We start from the raw sequence: 13418 nt of genomic DNA, 5'->3' as shown, positions 1-13418 counted from the left end.
TGAACTATCATGCACAATACTGATACAGCCATATATGTCTATTATTGAGAGTTTGGTCTTGACAAGTGGCCCTCTGGAAGGGTATCCCATTAATTTCCACCTGATAATTAATTCTTTCAGAAGAAAACAGATCAGTCACTGCCCTATCCCATAAAGGCAGGTAGGCTTAAAACTTCAGAGAGAGGTCTGATAAAAACTGCAGGTAAAAATCAAGTAGAAAATTTAGGGTAAAAAGAAACCCCAAAGAGAATTAAGAAGTTGCTTTCTTAAGTAATAGCCTGAAGTGTCACTAGGATACTGGGAATTTAATCCATGACAAAAAACAAAGATGCAAAAGTGTTTTGGGAACTCTGTTCTCTGATGATGAGTGATTCTACATGCCTTAGGAAGGAAGAAAGTTCAAAGTAGTAATGAAGGCCTGTTATAAGGGACATTGTTCAGGAGAATAGGATCTTTGTCCTGGGTCCAGAACCAACATTTCAGTGGGGCTATGTCAATCTCCTGGACAAGGGACCTAGTCAGTGGATTCTAAGAAATGATCACTCAGTACATTTGTAAATCACTGATAATTGAGTAATTGATTGCACATTGGAAACCCAAACTATAGAGAAAAGTGGAATTTTTTTTTTGTTTTTGTTTTTCTTTTTCAAGACAGGGTTTCTCTGTGTAGCTTTGTGCCTTTCCTGGATGTTGCTCTGTAGACCAGGCTGGCCTTGAACTCACAGAGATCCACTGCCTCTGCCTCCCATGTGCTGGGATTAAACTACTTAATCAGAACTATATTTCCCACTGTATCTTTCTCTGTCATTAGAACTACATTTCCCACAGCTCTTTTTTCTATGATATCAGAACTTTATTTCCCACAGTGCCTTTCTCTGTTTTATCAGACTGACATTAATGACAGTTCCTTTTATACTGTCATCTGAACAACAATTCCCACCCTTCCTCGAACTACATATATCACAGTTCCTTCCTCTATGTCATCATAACAACATTAACCACAGTACATTTCTCTGTGTCACTAGAACTACATTACCCAGAGTGCTTTTTTGTTTTATAATAACCACATCATACAGGGCCTTTCTCTACATCATTAGTACTACTTTTCCCCATAGTTCCTTTCTATATGTCACAGAAATGTATTTCCCACATTGCCTTTCACCTTTTCATCATAATGACATTTCCTACAGTGAATTTTTCTATATTTTCATAACTACATTACCCACTGTTCCTTTTTTTCATGGCATCACAACTTCATTTTTTCAATTCCTTTCTCTACGTCATCACAGATTATTTTTGTGTCATCCCAAAGACATTTTCTACAGTGTCTGTCTCTTTGTCTTCAGAACTAACTTTCCCACACTGCCTTTCTCTATATCATGAAAATGACATTTTCCATAATTCTTTTTTCTAAGTCTTCATTACTACATTTCCCTCAGTTCCTTTATCTACATCATCAGTACTACATTTCCCACAATTCCTTTCTCTACTTCAGCATAACTATACTTCACACAGTGATTATCTCTATGTCATCAGAACTACACTTCCCACAGTGCCTTTCTCTGCTTCATCACAACTACATTTCCACTGTGCCTTTCTTGCTGTCATGAGAACTAATTGACCACAATGCCTTTCTCTAAGTCACTGAAGTACATTTTTCACAGTGACTTTCTTCATCTCATCAGAGCTTCATTTCCAACAGTGCCTTTCTCTAAGTCAGAGAACTAAATTTCCCTCAGTGCCTTTTTCAATATCATCAGAACTACATTTCCCACAATGTCTCTTCCAGTGTCATCAGAGCTACATTTGCCAAAGTTCCTTTATTTAAATCATCATAACTACATTTCCCACAGTTTCTTTCTCTTTGAAATCAGAACTACATTTCCCACACTTCATTTCTGTATGACAACAGAACTACATTTCCCACAGTGTCTTTTTCAACATCATCAAAACAACATTTCCTAAAGTTCCTTTCTCTACATCATCGGAACAACATTACCCACAGTGCCTTTCTCTGGTTCATCAAAATCACAGCTTACAGGGCCTTTCTCTTTATTATCAGAGCATATTTTTTCACAGTGACTGTCACTGTGACCTCAGAACTACATTTCCCACAGTGCCTTTATCTATGATATCATAAATATATTTCCCAGAGTTCCTTTCTCTGTGCCAACAGAACTACATTTCCCACAGTAACTGTCTGTGTGACATCAGAACTACATTTCCCACTGTGCTTTTCTCTGTGTCATCATAAGTAAACTTTCCAGAGTTCCTTTCTCTATATTCTCAGAACAATGTTTTCCACAGTGCCTTTCTCAATGCCATCAGAACTAAATTTCCCACAGTGACTTTCTCTTTGACATCAGAACTACATTTACCATAGTGCCTTTCTCTGCTTCATCATATCGACATTTGCCAAAGTTACTTTATTTACATCACCAAAACTACATTTCCCACAGGTCATTTATCTACATCATCAGAACTACATTTCCCACACTTCTTTTCTCCATGTCAGAGTACTACATTTTTCAGTTTCGTTCTTTATGTCATTAGAACTACATTTCCCATAGTGCCTTTCTCCATCTCATCAGAACTGTATTACCCAAAGTTCCTTTCACTATGTCATCAGAACTACATTTCCCACAGTGTCTTTCTCAGTGTCCTCTGAAATATATTTCCCGTAGTAGCCTGTTTCTATGACAACAGAACAACATATCCCACACTTCCGTTCACCATGTCATGAGAAGTACTTTGTCCACAGTACCTTTCTGCTTGTCATCATAACTACATTTCCCACTGTTTCTTTCTCTATGTCCTCAGAACTACATTTCTCACAGTTCCTTTCCTCATGATATTAGAACTGCATTACCCATACTTGCTTTCTCTATGTAATTATCACTACATTTCCCACAGTGCCTTTCTGTATGTGACAGAACAACATTTTGCCCAGTGCCATTGTCTGCTTCATCAGACAGATATTTCTCAACATGGCTTTCTCTCTGTCATCAGAACTGTATTTCCCACAGAGCCTTTTCCTATGCCATTAGAACTACATTTCCAACACTGCCTTTCTCTGCCTCAACAGAACTACATTTCCCACAATTCTTGTATTTACATCATCAGAACTGCATTTCCCACACTTCCTTTTTCTATGTAATTAGAACTACATTTCCTACAGAGCCTTTTTGTGCATCATCAGAAATACATTTCCCACAGTGTCTTTCATTATGCCATAAGAACTACATTTCCACATTGTCTTTCTCTATGTAATCAACACCCCTTTTCCAATAGTGTCTTCATCTAGGTCATCAGAACATCATTTCCCACAGTGCCATTCTCTGCTTCATCAGAACTACACTTTCCAAAGTACTTTTCTGTATATTATCATAAATATATTTCCCATAGTGACTTTCACTTCTTCATCATGACTACATATTCCAAAGTTCCTTTATTTACAGTATCAGAGCTACATTTTTCACAGTGCCTTCTCTGTGTCCCCAAAACTATATTTCCCAAGGTGACTTTTTCCATGTCATCACAATTACATTTCACACAGTCCCTTTCTCTATGGCACCAGAAATACATAAAAGTCTCATATACAGAATATACATATTAAAATCAAGATATCAGGTAATAAAACAAATATTGTCACCTGATAAAGTTCTAATAACCAAAGTATATATATACACACACACACTGATATCAAAAAATTAGAAAAAACCAAATTCTCACTGGTAGGTCTAAGATAGAAATTAAACATATTGAATGGAATAAATTAGAAAAAAACAAAAATTCTCTTCAGTAATGGTCCAATATCCAAAATATACTTATTAAACACAAGAAATCAGATAAATAGAACAAAAACTCATATCTGATAATAGTGTCATATCCAAAATATACACAGTGGATATAATTAGTTAAATAAAACAAAAATTCTCACCTGATAAAGGCCTAATATCAGATATATTGTCATTTTTTTTCCTCTGCTGAGTAGTACTCCATTGTGTATAAGTACCATATTTTATTTATTCTTCAGTTGAAGAGCATCTAGGTTGTTTCCAGGTTCTGGCTATTACAAACAATGCTGCTACAAACATAGCTGAGCATGTGCCCTTGTGGTATGATTGAGCATTCCTTGGGTATATGTATGTACTCACTCATAAGTTGATACTTGATGTAAGGCAAATGGTAACCAGAATGCAACTCACAACTTCAGGGAGGCCACCTAGTAAAGAGGACCCTGAGAAAGACACAGGAATTGCCCAGTGACAGACAAATAGATGAGATCTACATGAGGAAACCCATACAGATAGCTGGGGGTGGGAGAGGGTGAAGGACAAGGGTCGGGGGAAAGAGCTTAGGGGAGCATTATGTCTCAGCTGGATCAGGAATGAAGGAGGAAAATAATGAAAGAGATACAATGATAAATGATAACCCCATGGGAATAGGAAAGAACAAAGTGCTAGAGAGATCCCAGGAAATCCACAAAGATACCACCACAATAGACTATTGGAAATGGTCGAGAGAGTGCCTGAACTGACCTACTCTGGTGATTGGATGGACAAACACCCTAACTGTCATGATAGAACTCTCATCTATCTGATGGAAGCAGATGCAGAGATCCACACCCAAGCCCCAGGTGGAGATCTGGGAGTCCAATCAGTGCGAGAGAGTAGGATTATATGAGCAAGAGATATTGAGGCCATGGTTGGTAAAAGCACAGGGACAAATAGCCCACCTAGTGGAAGCACATGAACTATGAAACAATAACTGAGGAGCCCACAATTGGATCAGGTCCTCTAGACAAGTGAGATAGTTGATTAGCTTGAACTGTTTGGGAAGCCCCCAGGCAGTGGGGCTAGAACTTGCTCTTTTTGCCTGAGCTGGCTTTGTGGAGCCTGGGGCCTATGCAGGGACACTTTGCTCAGCCTGGGTGAAGGGAGGAGCGGACTGGACCTCCCTTGACTGAATCTACCAGGATGAACTGAAACCTCAGGGGAGTCCTTGCCAATGGGGGTGGAATGGGAGGAGGGCAGGGGAGCAGGAGAAGGGGTTACCAGGGAATCTGTAGATGATATATAAAATTAAATTAATTATAAAATAAAAAATAACACAAAATACAGTGCAGCTCTCATCAAAGTGCGAAAATAAATCGGTTTTTGCAAGCTTTGCTGACCCTGATTTCTGACCCACAGCATGTAACACAATGCCCTTAAATTCTGATTTTTTTCAATGAAAAACTTTCACAACTCCCAAACATATTCTGTTACAGAAGATTTTTTTTTTTAAATCCCCCCGTTATAATTGGGGTGGTTAACTTCCATTCAACCAAGAAAAGAAGAATAAGAATAAAAATAGAAAGACAAGAAGAAAATAGCTGGACTCAATATACACTACATGAGTTCAAGGAAGTCACCAAAATAGTTTATGTGTTTCTATTAAAATACACCAATGGGCATAGGTGGCATTTTTTTGTTATTAGATTAGCCAGATAAGGGTAGATTTCTGAAATTGGAACAGGCAAACACAACTCTATATGTAGGATCAAACATATTGATTTGTACCTTCCCTCTCCATCTTCTTTGGTTTTATTATCTGAAAGTGGTTAATGAATAGCGAGCTGGTGAGTCATTCCAAATGGCAAAGGACAGGAGCCACAGGAAAATATTTGGTAAGAGTCATGAAGAGAAATGTTATTTTTTCAACCACTTGAAGTGATTCTCTGCTTTAACACATCATTTTCAGCATTTTTGATAAGTTTAGGATCTGATTCCTCTGTTCCCAGAAAGAGATGTTCACCAGAAAGAGATGTGCAGCTTAGCTCATATACCTGCTAGCTCATCACCCCCACCCAAAAAAACAGGCAAACAAACAAAGTCCCAGTTGTTAAAGAAAACATTTTGTAGGTCATGACTTGTGACAAGACCCATGTCCATGGGGCACCGCTATCCATCTTTCTCTAGGTAGAAGAAACTGACATGACTAGAGGCTAATGTGCCAAAGACATACCCAAGAATTTCCTGGGTGTTCCTGCTGTTCTGCCCTTGATTTGCACTCTGTTCCTCAGAATTGTATTCTAAACCTGTACCTGTGGTTATTTCAGTTCCTAGCCCAAGACCTTATTGTAGTTAGAGTTTTCCTGCCTGGCCCAGTCAGGACAAATCTTTTTTACCCGCCAGTCCCACAGTCGCTCAGACCCAACCAAGAAAGCACACAAAAACTTATATTGTTTAGAAACTGTATGGCCGTGGCAGGCTGCTTGTTATCTACCTTTTCTATCTTAAATTAACCCATTTCTGTTAGTCTATACTTTGTCACATGGCTTGTGGCTTACCAGTGTCTTTACATGTTGCTTTTCATGGTGGCGGCTGGCGGTGTCTCCTCCCACCCAGCCTTCCACCTCCCAGAATTCTCTTCTCTCTTGTCCTGCCTATATTTCCTGCCTGGCCATTGGCCAATCAGAACTTTATTTACACAGAGCGATATCCATAGCACTTTCCCTTTTCTTTTTTTTTAAAGGAAGGTTTTAACTTTTACATAGGTACAATTACATATAACAAAACAATTATCAAGCAAGAATTACAGTTACATTATTAAAGAAGATATCCTATCTATCTTATATTTGTGAGCCTAAGGTTTTATATCTAACTTATCTTGTATCATAACTGAGGAAATTATAACTATCTAGTCTTCAACCACATCAAAGACCTCAGAAGGATATAATATTACCTGAGAACCGGGAGAAGGATGTAAGCATTTTTCAGGAGTCTTGCAAGAGTAGACAGAGACAGCTGGCAGCCTGGACAGTCACCTAATGTTCCTTTGTAAAGTTGGGGCATCTGTCTTCAGCCCACAGGGCTAGAGTCTCTTGGTCACTTCTCTCAGTGTCCTGTAGAATGTCTGGCAGTTTCCTCTGCAAAGCAGGAACCTGAAGGACCATTTTGTCAAGCAAAGTTTAGTGGTCACCTTTCTATGGGTCCTGCATGTCCAGTCGATCAAGCAGTCCAGGCAAGAACAATTTCTTGCCCATATGGCTATTTTTTGCCAAGGTGAAGATAAACACCATATGAAGTGTCTTTAATGCCCATCCTCCTCTCTGAAGTAAATTGGTGCTGCCAGGAGCAGACATGTCTCACTGTCCAGAAAGTCTAAATTTTAAAAGTATTTTAAATGCCATATTCTGTAAGTCTTTGAAGTATTTGAAGATTACCTATCTGTCTGAAATATATCTATGTATACCTAACTATATATATAACTATATATATAACTAACATGGCTACGAGTATGATTATCACAGATGATTAATTATTAATCTATTTTTAATTATCCATTTCAATTTAAAATGAGCTATACAAACATAATACCTTAAACATGATTAGAAATATATACACATTATAACAAAATTAACTTTAAGTTTGTATCAATAGACTAAAATCTATACCAATGTAAAACATTTTAAACGAGTTGTTGCTCTTTAGAAGTAAGTTCCTCAATCTACCCTTTCATCCTATTATATCTGTATCATATCCCCTTTTCTTCTTTAGAAAGAGAACTCATTTATAATCAAACTGCTTTAAAGAAAAATATTGGTTTTTCTCTGTCCCACACCAGAGGGTTCTTCTGATTTGGGACACAAGAATCTCTTAACCTTTTCTTTTAGCAATATGTCTGGGTTTAGAGAAGGAGTGAGCCAATTCCATCTCCCAAGCCAGCTTGATAATTTTGGGAATGTGGGCGTAGTTTCTCTTACTACTTCCTGCTGGAGGGGGGCGCTGTATCTTATGGGGACACAAAGAAAATTTTAGGATTATGGAGTAGTCCATTAGGGTGAACCTCTGAGCCAGTTGCCTTGAAACCATTCTGGATGTTGGATCATCTGGGCCATGGTGTCATCGGAGACTTTCAGGTGGTCTTGGCTGATCAAACCTGATGTATCTTAATCTGGAACAAATCCACAGCCTCTGGCTTTCTGTGGAAACAAAAGCAGAGACTCTTTTCCAAAGCAACATATCCTTATATCCAAATTTTGAAGTCAAGTTACCTTTAAAATTTACATATTTATTTAACTTAACATCTTTTACGATCAAATCTTTTTCTGTAGTTAAAAGTCCCAAAGACAAGACAAACCAGATTCTCTGTGTAATATCCATCTTTGTAAGATTGAAATGCCTCTGTGGCTGTTGGCTCCATCCACCTCCGCTTTCCAACATGGCGGTGGTTCAGTTTACCACCAGCTCTGGGTCTGGAGCCATGTGTACCATCAACTATCAGAAGCAGTTCTATTAAAGCAGCGCATAGCCCAGAAATTTTTTTTCTTTTTTTTTTCTTTTTTTTTTAACTAGCAAAGGCTAAATCCACCATGCCGCAGAGTAAAGTGCCTCTTGTAGATTCCTCATTCCCGCCACATTGGATAACCTTGGCAGTAGCTCAAAAGGGCCTGTTACATGTTCATGGAGAAGGACAAAATCAAAGTGACTTTTCACATCTGATAAGGTCTATTTACTTGTGAAGGAGGAAATTTGTAAAAGATCTGTTTATAGAACTCTTAATGAAGAGGCACAGAAGTTAGAGGGATACCGAGAAATTTTGACGGGGATGTGTGTACATCAGCCCTGGAGTTAATATTCAAACTAAGGTAATAAGTGCACACATTGCCAGTCATTACTTATACCCCTTCATACCTGCAATTTAAGGTGCTACTTTGCTTGGCCTTTATAAGTGGGTGCCATGTTCCCAACGCCTTCTTTATTCACTTGTGTATTCCTCAGGCCTCTCACATTTCTCTCTCTTCCCTGTCTTAATAAAACTCTTGCTAGTGGATTCTGTTGTGTTTCTTGACATTTCTTTGCAGGGTAAGAGTACTGTCAAATAAGGAACAAGTAGGATCTCTTCTTCTGAGACAGACATGGTGCTGTTGATCATTTCATGAAATACACATCTCACTGACTTGTGAAAACCTCTCTGTCATAGAGTGCTTTCTTAACATCTTTATTACATTGAGTTATCAGGCACAGCAACTTAGAATGGGAAAAATTGATCATAGCCCACAATTCTAGGTAAGAGTTCCATTTTGGAGAAATCAAGGTAGGAACACAACTAATCATATCACATCCACATCCAAGAGCAGAGATAAACAAATGCACCCATGCTGCCTGTTTGTGTATAATTATGGTCTATGTTCTTCATTCTTACACAGTACAGGTTACAGACAATGAAATGATTTTGCCCATTTTAGGGAGTCTTATCTCAATGAACAATTAACAAAATCCCACAGACACATGTTCAAAGTAAAACTGATCTATATAACTTCTCATTGAGGGTTCCTCCTCCCAGGTGACTAGTTTAATTCAGTATGATAATAAAAATTAAGAATGACACTGCCCCAGCATCATTGTCAGGATTTGTGGAGACTTCTTTCTGCATTCAGAAGTGTGGTCCTCAACCTGTGGGTCACCATCCCATTGGGGGTCGCACATTAGATATCCTGCACATCAAATATTTGAATTATGATTCATAACAGTAGCAAACATAAAATTAAGAATCAATCAAACAATTAGGGTTCATCATAACAAGAGAAACTACTGTTAATACAATTTAAAGGGTCAGACTATTGGACAAATTAAGAACCAATAATCTGGACTGTCCAGTGGAACCATTTCGTCTATGTTCCTGTATATGAAGGGGCTTGCAAAGGATTTTCCTGAATATCTTTTGCTTTATAGGAAACTCATGTTCTGTGTGGAAGGCTCCAGCTGTCTGGACACCTTTACTACCCACTAACAGCAGAACACTTTGAGCTACTCAACAGTGAGTACAACAACCACAACACACATGCTGATGACACAGATTTTAGTCATACTGAGATGTATGACTATATCAGACTCCTATGTGCACTTGTTCCTAGGCTATGTCAGCCTCTTCCTCTAGCATAACTCTGCCCAGCTGTTTCCTGTATACTCTTATGTGAAAGACCTCAACTGGATTCATGTTCAAGATGTTGAGGAAGCCTAGAAACTCTTGAAAGTGGGCCATCAGAACCAGTTTTGCCAGTACCCACCAGAACCAGCACTCTAGCATTTTCTCAATCAGAATCTTGCACCTTCACAGAGAAGGGGATACAGTGCCCAAGATCAGTGAACTGCCACTCTGTGAACTGGCTGGCTCAGAGCGCTGCATAGATCAATAGAACGGTGAATGGTTAAAAGAAGCAGGAAACATTAACACTTCTCTGCATACCCTGGGCTGCTGTATTGCTGCCCTGCGACAAAATCAGCAGAACAGGTCAAAGCAGAACCTGATTCCTTTCCATGACAGCAAGTTGACTCATGTGTTCCAAGGTTCTTCACAGGTCAAAGCAGTTCTTGTATGATTATCCATGTGAATCCCTGTGCCTCTACCTATGATGAGACTCTTCATGTGGCCAAGTTCTCAGCTCTTGCCAGCTAGTTTGTAAATGACCCACCTATGCAAAAGGGAATCCCATTCCTGCATTCATTCATCAAGGAGCATAATCTTCAGTTATCTCCTGGCTTAAAGAAAGAGGGCACAGCTGACTGGGGCCTTGATGACCATCTTGAAAATGAAGCTTACATCCCAAAGTATGGCAAGGAGGTGCTCCTGGAGGTGGGGGAAGCCATGAAACACTGCTTTTGAAAGAAATACAAGAGAAGCTGCATTTGGAAAGGCAGCTCCATGAGGAAATTTGCAATGAGATGATAGAGCAGATACAGCAGCAGGAGCAGTGGTGCAGTGAGCATTTGGACAACCAGAAGGAACTGTTGGAGGAGATGTATGAAGAGAAGCTAAAGATCCTGAAGGAATCACTAACAAGTTTCTACTAAGAAGAGATTTAGGAACTGGATGGAAAAATAGAAGAGCTAGAAAACTCTCTTGCTGGAAGCCAAACTCAATCAGTGGCTCAACAGTCAGGGTCTGGACTGTCCCTAGTATGGTGGTCACAAAGGCTGGCAGCTTCTGGCTCCACTCAGCATGTCCAGGAAACCAAAGCTAAACTAGAGCAATGCAAAGCAGAGCTAAGCTCCAACACTGAAGAGCTGCAGAAGTATCAGTAAATGTTAGAACCACCACCTACAGCCAAGCCCTTCATCATTGATATGGATAAGAAGTTAGAGGAGCGCCACAAGAATATAAGGATGCTACAGACTTAGCTTCAAAAACTAGAATAGTCTGTCAAGTCAGCAGAAAGGGCCTGCTGCCACAGCACGGGGGCAGAAAAGCTTTGGCAAACCTTGACCACCTGTGATGACATCCTCATCAAACAGAACTAGACCCTGGCTGAGCTACAGAATAACATGATACTAGTGAAACTAAACCTTTGGAAAAAGACAGCCTGCATTGCTGAGCAGTATCACACCATGCAGAAACTCCAAGGCCAAGCTTCTTCTGCTAAAATGTAGCAGGAAACAAACCAGGAAAACCAGCAACCAAATCATCAACCTCCAAGAAGGAAACCATTCCTTTGAAACTTACTTCCCCAAACACCCACCTGCCAAAGCACAACAGACAGTGGCCCTTATAGGTGGATCTTGCACACACGCCAATCTCCTTTGCTCAGATCTCCTTTTGGCAAAAAATACTAAAGTTGTGGGGATGAAGATGCACTCTTTTTGCCTTAAGGTTGGTCATATACATATGTCAAACACAAGACGTTAAATAAAAAATTCTCCTGTAATAAAGAACTAATATCCAATATATACATATTGAACACAAGAAATCAAATAAATAAAAAAAGTACCTCTACTGATAAATGTCTAATAGTCAAAATATACATATAGAACACAAGAAATAAAGTAAATAATAAAAACATTCCCATCTGATAAAGGCCTAATATTCATAATATATGTATTGAACACAAGAAATAGAAATCAGAAAAATAAAATTTCTTATGTTAAATATCTAATATAAAAAATAAACCTACTGACAAATGAAATCAGATAAATAACAGAAAAAATCACATCTGATCAATGTCCAATATCCAAAATATACATGTTGAACACTATACCAGTTAAATAAAACAACAAAAAAAAAATCTCCTATCATAAAGGACCAATATCCTTATTATACTTATTGAACACAAGAAATCAAATAAATAACACAAAAATTCTATTCTGATAAAGATCAAATATCCAAAATGCACATGTTGAACTTAGATAAATAAAACAAATATTCCCATCTGATAAAGGACTACTATCAAAAATATGCACACTGAACCCAAGAAGTCAGATAAATAGCACAAAAATTCTGATCTGATAGAGGTCTAATGTCCAAAATATACATATTGAACATAATTAGCTAAATAAAACAAACATTTTCATGTGACAAATATCATATATATATATATGGAACAAAAGAAATTAAATAAAACAAATATTTTCAATGGGAACATACTAGTATCCAAAATACACATTTTGATCACAAGAAATCAGATGAATAAAACAAAAATTCTCATCTGATAAAGGTTTAATAACTGAAATAATCATATTGAAAATAATTAGATAAGTAAAAGAAGTCTAAGCTGGGTGTTGGTGGTGCTTGCCTTTAATCCCAGCACTCGGGAGGTAGAGGCAGGTAGATCTCTATGAGTTTGAGGCCACCCTGGTCTACATAGTAATTTCCAGGAAATGCGCAAAGATACATAGAGAAACCCTGTCTCAAAAAAAGCAAAAAAAAGAAAAAAAAGTCTAATATCCAAAACATACATATTGAACACAAAAAATCTAACAAATAAAACACAAATTCTTATCTGATAAAAATCTACTATTGAAATATACATATTGAACACAAGAATTCAGAAAACCAAAATATTCTCATGTGATAAACCTGAATATCAAAAATATTCTTATTGAACACAAGAAATTAAGTAAGACAAAAATACTCGTCTGATAAAGGTATCATTACCAAATATACATATTGAACAAAATAAATAAAAAGAAATAAATAATCATGTGATAATCATCAAATAGCAAAAGCATACATATTGAACACAACAAATGAAATAAAACCAAAATACTCAACAGATAAAGGGCTAATATCCAAAATATACATATTGAAAATAAATAATTAAGTAAAACAAAAATTCTCATCTGATAAAGAGCTCATATCCAAATATACATATTGAACAAAATAAATAACAAAAAGAAAGTAAAATTTTCATGTCATTTGTCAAATATCAAAAACAAACACATTGAACACAACCAATTAAATAAAACAAAGATTCTCATTTGATAAAGTTCTACACAGAATATACGTACTGAAAACTAGAAATCAGATAAAAAATACACATTTCATATTGCTCTAATACATTTTTAAATAATGAAATTAACCTAATTATTGAAAACATATGAAATGATTTTCAAGTTTAAGTAATTATTATAGAATTTTAAGAATTACTATGGTTC

The 13418-nt window shown here is 37.4% G+C and overlaps 1 pseudogene; it reads left to right on the top strand.

Annotated features, from left to right (window-relative positions):
• The first annotated feature begins 9927 nt into the window (after nucleotides 1–9927).
• On the top strand, nucleotides 9928–11600 carry LOC118575283 (annotated as a pseudogene).
• The last annotated feature ends 1818 nt before the right edge of the window (nucleotides 11601–13418 follow it).

This window comes from Onychomys torridus, unplaced genomic scaffold (genome assembly GCF_903995425.1).
Source record: "Onychomys torridus unplaced genomic scaffold, mOncTor1.1, whole genome shotgun sequence".
Taxonomy (NCBI): Eukaryota; Metazoa; Chordata; class Mammalia; order Rodentia; family Cricetidae; genus Onychomys; species Onychomys torridus.
This window is presented reverse-complemented; position numbering and strand designations above follow the sequence as displayed.